The sequence below is a fragment of the Prunus mume genome, linkage group LG6 (genome assembly GCF_029339155.1).
Source record: "Prunus mume cultivar Tortuosa linkage group LG6, ASM2933915v1, whole genome shotgun sequence".
NCBI lineage: Eukaryota > Viridiplantae > Streptophyta > Magnoliopsida > Rosales > Rosaceae > Prunus > Prunus mume.
In genome coordinates, this window is record NC_142703.1 from 15,917,730 (window position 1) to 15,924,506 (window position 6,777).

Consider the following 6,777-nt stretch of genomic DNA (forward strand, 5'->3'; position numbering starts at 1 on the left):
GCCTTGCCACATCGCCTTGCGACACGCAAGCTTTGTGTTGCCTTCGCATTCGCGTGCCTAGCCACATTGCCTTGTAACATGCAAGCTTTGTGTCGCTTTTGGCACCCCCCTGCCACATTGCCTTGCGACACGTAAGCTTTGTGTCGCCATCGGCACCGCATGCCCAGCCACATTGCCTTGCGACATGCAAGATTTTGTTGCCTTGGTACACCTCGCCTAGTCCCATTGCCTTGCGACACGCAAGCTTTGTGTCCCTTCGGCACCTCCTGCCCAACCACATCGCTATGCGACATGCAAGCTTTGTGTTGCCTTCGCACCCTCGTGCCCAACCACATCACCTTGCGACATGCAAGCTTTGTGTCTCCTTCGGCACCCTCGTGCCTAGGCCTCATTGCCTTGCAACATGCAAGCTTTGTGCCTTCGGCACCCTCGTGCCTAGCCACATCGCCTTGCAACATGTTAGCTTTATGTTGCCTTCGGCACCCCCGTGCCCAGCCACATCGCCTTGCAACATGCAAGCTTTGTGTTGCCTTCGCACCTCTGTGCCCAGCCACATCGCTTATGACATGTAAGCTTTGTATCGCCTTCGGCACCCTCGTGCCTAGCCACCATTTCAGCCCAAGAAACCACCTTTCAATCACATTGAAAGTCTCAGAGCCCACGAAACTTCCAAGAGATAAGTGAACCATACCACATCTCTTTTAAATATATTTTATTTGGAATGTTGCATGTCAAGTTTCATTAAAATATTAGTATAAACCATGTAGCATGCAGAAGAAATGAAGGACTCCAAAAATCCAGCCTTTCAAATACCCACCTACCGAATTTCAAATGGCCCAATGATGAGTCTGCAAGACAGTCATTCCGAGCCCTGCCAAATTTCAAATGGCCTAGCTCTGGAGACACCCTTGCTCAAAACCACTTGCCTAGGGACCAGCTCAGCCCCAAAACAAAGTCACAAAGGGTCTTTCGCCCTGCCGATCGGCAAGGACCTTGGCTTTTTCTCGAGCACCTAAAATCACCAGCAGCCAAGCTTGCTGAACGGTGGACTCGTGATTCGCCGACCAAAAAAAAAAAAAAAAAAACTCAAAAGGCCTAAGCTCGCCGAAGGCCAAACCAAAGTTGTCGTAGCTGTGTCATTGAACTAGTGCAATCCTAGTGCTCAGCCTTCAAAAAAAAATAAAAAATCTGTCAAAGTCACTTGGCATGGCGAAAGGAGCAGACCCAACTTCAATATAAAGATGTCTACTCTGTGCAAAAAGATAAGACTTTTATCTTTGTCCATTATCGCCTAGAACAACTAGAATAATGCAAGCACCATTATTATTTTTATGAACGTGTTGACTCACCACAAGTGCAGCCCACCACCCCATTATTATATTTGTTCGTCTTTTACATGCTTTTCACCATATTGGAAAATGCATGTCTACAACAAATGAGCTTCAGCAGCTTCAAAATTCAACGGCACTCATGCTGAAATTCCTCAAGGCATCCGAACTTGCTGAAGCTAACACATCATCACAATCCCAACTCACCTTGCCGAACGGCAGAGGCTGGAAAAATTGAAGAGAGAGCATGAAAACCTTTGAAGGGCCTAAGCTCCAAAATTTCAGCCCCTATGCTCCTAGCTCCAATGCTCCCAGCCCACCCCAAGCTCCAACTCGAATCTCCACTACGAAGGGTTCTAACTGCAGATCCAGCTCCAAACTTTCCTCCTTGCCAAAGCCAAGTTTGGAGGTGGCCTCAAAATATTCCCAATCAACCCCTGCCGTTGGGCAAGGGTTGAGCCAAAGTTAATGGGGGACTACCTCCTTGCAGCCGTAACCCAATTCCCAGCTCCAAATGATACCCACCGAAGGTCTAGCTGAAAACAAGACCCGGCTTACCCTTGCTTCCTAGCCCTCTTGCCGAACCCAGCTGCGGTTCCTAGCTAAAAGATACAATAGGCAGCAACGACCCAGGTTGCAGATGGCCCAGCTCCCAAGACCCAGCCCTGCTGAGGGCCTAGCTCTCAGACCCGAGACAATTTTCACCAAGATTGCAGAAAATCCAAAGCACCATTGCCGAACGGCAAGGAGCGTGCAAATGTATTTGGGGGCCTCAAAACAATACTTTGTTGCCAAAAGCCTAGCCCAAAGCTTGCTGGACGTGGACATTCGATTCACCGCCTGGCTACGGAGATTGCCAAAAGCTCATGTCCTTGTCGATTCTCCAAGGCCCAGCTCATAGGATTCAGCTTTTGCCCAGCCTCAAATGCTTGCCGAATGGCCTAGCCACCAAGTCCCAGCTTCATGTCACGCACGGAATGGCCTAGCCCAAGGGGTCCACAATATCCTTTCTTGCCAAAATACCCAGACCCAAGGGCAATAGCAAAATGGAGCTCACGACAAACTCGTTCATACCGAAGGCCCAGCTACACGGCCCCACGTCCTCCTCACCTGAGGTCTAGCTCCAGAACCTGCTAAAATACAACAAGGATAAAAAACAAACAAACAAACAAACAAACAACTTTGGATCCACCATTGCCGAACGACAAGGGTTATGCAGCAATGAAAATGGTGGCCTTCAAAAATATAGACTCACCTTCTTAGCACTTGCGAACCCAGCTTCATCAAGCTTCATGGAGGAGTCATGATTTGATCAAGACACCCGAGTGCCCAGCTCAACCAAAGTGCTCAAGGCACCTTCAAATCTCTGCTTGCCGAATGCTCCAGCACCAAGCGGATCCGACTGAGCTTAAAAACAAAAAGACAACCGCAAATTCCTAAGCTCACCAAAGGCCAAGCCCAAGGGCTCAGCTATCGAACGTGACCCAAGCTACACACCAGTGCACAAAGAGGTCCCGGCTCGCTCAATCACCCAGCCCCAGCTCCGATTTGCTTAAGACACCCAAAACGCAAAGATGCCGAACCACTAAGGGCCTACACCCTCGGTGCCCAGCTCCTCCCTACTTGCCGAATCTGCCAGCACCCAAGATAGAAACCCAGCTCACGAAGCCAAGTCTCCTGGCCGAAGCGGGAGGTACCCCAGGTCCCTCTTGCCGAAACTAGAATGCCAAGTCCCACTTGTAACAAGTTCACAACGAAAACAGCTTCAGCTCCAAATACACTTGAAAGATCCCGAATCTGCCAACATGTACCCAAGTCACATCTCACGATAACATTGCAAAAAATTCAAAATTTTCTCTAGGCACCCAGCTCCTCAAAACTGGTGCTTCAACTCCAAGCCCTTGCTGCAGCAACCAAACAGTAAAACAAAATTCCTAAAGCCACCCTTGACGAACGGCAAAGGCCGTGAAAAACAGAGAGGAGGAAAGTTCCCCAAGTGAAAGCCCAGGTCACGGGTCACTCACAAATCTCTTGCTTAAGGAAGCTGACCCAATCCTCCTGCCGCAACCGAACCGAGCTAACCTCAGCTTTGAGCCAGACCACGTCCTAGCCTCCACCGAACAACCAAGCTCACCGAGCCCACACCTTGCCGACAACTCGAGAGGCTTTGAAATTCTTCCAATCAACCCTTGCCGAACAACAAGGGCTGAGCTTTGGCTAATGGAGGCGCAAGAACGGAACCGAGTCCTACCGAGCCACCTTGCCGAACGGTAGGAGTGGAGCAACTCCCGATCCAAGAATGAACACACTGATCCGTGGCTTTGGGATGACACCCCAAGGCTTCTGAAAAATCACAAAAGAGGTTTGGCTACCGACGCTAGCTCCCAGCCCCAGCTCCGATACTCTCCACCTCTCTGCACTTGCCGAAGCACGAACAGGCCCTCCAAAACCTTTCAACCAACCCTTGCCGAACGGCAAGGGCAGTACGGCAGCAAAGGAGAGCTCCAATGGACAAAACCCAAAACCCAGCTCAGCCTTGCCTTGGTGAATGATATTCGGGTTTATTTTGTTTTCTGTTTAAATTTATGTGAATGATTTAGTTCAGTGTTGAAATTGCTTAGTCTGATGCTTGGTTAGGGTTTTATTTTGTATTTTTTTTTGTTAGGGTTTTATTTTGTTTTTTTTTCAATTTTAAATATATTCGGGTGAATTTTTTTCTTTTTGAATTTATATATTTATTTACTTAAGTGTTGAAATTGCTTAGTCTGATGCTTGGTTAGGGTTTTATTTTGTATTTTTTTGTTAGGGTTTTAATTTTTTTTTTCAATTTTAAATATATTCAGGTGAAATTTTTTTTTCTGTTTGAATTTATGTATTTATTTAGTTAAGTTTTGAAATTGCTTAGTCTGATGCTTGGTTAGGGTTTTATTTTGTATTTTTTTGTTAGGGTTTTATTTTGTATTTTTTTCAATTTTAAATATATTCGAGTGAAATTTTTTTTTTATGTTTGAATTTATGTATTTATTTTGTTAACTGTTGAAATTGCTTATTCTGGTGATTTTTTTTTCTGTTTGAATTTATGTATTTATTTTGTTAACTGTTGAGATTGCTTAGTCTGATGGTTGGTTTAGGGTTTTATGTTTCAATTGAAAAAATCGAGAGTGATAGTTATTGTGGTGGTTTGAATTATGTGTTTCAATGTGATTTTTTTGCTGTTTTCACATGCTGTTTTAGTTTTGGTGTTTGAATTATTGTAGCATTTTTTTGAGTTGGGGGAAGAGAGATGAGAGAGTGAGTTATTGGTATTTTGGTGATTGAATATATATTGAATTTGTTATTCATTAGTTATTGAGGTTTTTATTTTTATTTTTAAAATAAATTTGTATTTTTGAATTAACTTTGAATGCTTGTTCAGTTTTGCAGATGTCAGACCTTATCGAAGTCGTAAGGCGGTGAAGATCGACGAGTTTGCCTCCCTCGACGCGTCACCCATCGCTCCAAAGACAGTGCACGCCATGGCGGTTTGTCCCGGTCCCCATGCACCGGCGCTATCGTCGTCGGTGGCGCAGCTGTTGCGCCACCGCCTCTAACATGACCGACACCACTTCGACCTCCGCTGCTGGTGCGTCGGAGTCACAACCAGGTAAATATTTTCTTCAACTCCGATTGTTTCATACCAAGATTTTAGTACGATTTGTTATTTAACGTTACATTTATATTTCTTTGCAACCAAGAAGCACACTGGGGGAACCTTATCGCCAGTTGAAGACGGCAAAGGTTACCCGGTGATCGTATCAACATCGGATACGACGAGTGGCATCGGCTGCACCAACAACATTGGTCACGTCGTTCGGACCCATTGCCCGATGAAATGGAAGTCTTGGAAGGCCATGCCGACGAGGTGCGGATAGCGGTGCACTCCCAACCGCCGGTATGTTTTTACTTTTGAATTGTTTTCCCTTCACATTTTATATATTTTTAATACTTCATGTATGTAATGAATTTATTGCAGACGAACTACAATTTGGAGGACCTTGACGACGAGATGTTGGCGTACATCAACAGACTTTTTGTTGAGAGGCATAAGCAGTGGAAGAGAGACCTGCACCACCATTTTCACTCATATGATGATCCGCAAGTTGCTCTTCAGGAGGGTTGCCCGAAGGAGCTTGAGGGGCGGGAAGATAGTTGGGAGTGGCTCTGCGGTCATTTTCAGGAGGCCGATTTTGTGGTAATTTCTTATCGCTAGTTGATAATTATTACACGTTTTTTTACTAATGTTTGTTTAATTTTTAATATTTCATTTAAATTTCAACTAATACGTTTTTTTATTTATCACAGAAGTAGGCCAAAGCAAATAAGGGCAATAGGGCGAAGAAGACTCTTCTCCACCATTTTCCTATAGGATGGAGGAGCGGGGACGGGTGAACATTTATTGCAATAAAATAAACATTTTTTTACTTTTTTTCATTGCAATAAAATAAACAAAAAAAATAAATTTAAATCAGAAAAATATATTTTAAATTTGCGCGACGAAAAATCTTTCATCTCAAGGATTATTTTTCTTGGCGCGACAAAACTTTCATCTCGCGAAAAGAAAGTGCACGACAAAACTTGTCGCAATCCACGGTGAGGCGAAATGCGCGACGGCCCTTTTTTGTCGCGCAATAGCTCGTGAGACGAAAGAACCGGTTCGTCACACAAACTTTTACGACACCAACACGTTCCGTCGCGCATATTTAGTCGCGCAATATTTTGTGAGACGAAATGCGCGACGGCCATGTTTCGTCGCGCAAAATTTTACAACCCAAATGTCTTTCGTCGCGCTGAAATTTCACCAACACAAATGTTTGGTCGCGAAATAGCTTGTGAGACGAAATGCGCGACGGCTTTGTTTCGTCGCGCAAACTTTTCCGACACAAATGTTTTTCATTGCGCTGAAATTTCGCCAACGCAAATGTTTTCGTCGCGCAAATAATTCGAGACCAAGGACGCTGTCGTCAGAATATTTGGTGCGACGAATGCATTCGTCGGTCATTTTTGCGCGACCAATTGGAAAACTTTGTCGTGCAAAGTCTTTCTTCACAATCTTTGCACGACGATATAGGCTCGACGAATTATTTGTTGCGATGATATTTGCACGATGAAATTGTACTTTGCGCGACAAAAGTTCTTTCGTCGCGCAAAGGGGAAAATGTAGTAGTGTTATCTTAAAACAGGAGCCAAGTGAAGCTAAAAGCACAAGTACTCAAGTAGTAGAAACAGTTGAAGCAAAAATTCTTGGAACTGAAGATGTGATAGTGAGTTGCTTACATATTAATATGAGTGCTGCTAAGTTTCTTACATATGAAGTTGTGTTTGATGGATTGGACAAATGTTTTAGTCTAATATTTTAATTTTATGGATCTTTCTAGCACGATTGTGAGAAGTTGACTGAAGGTGATGAGAC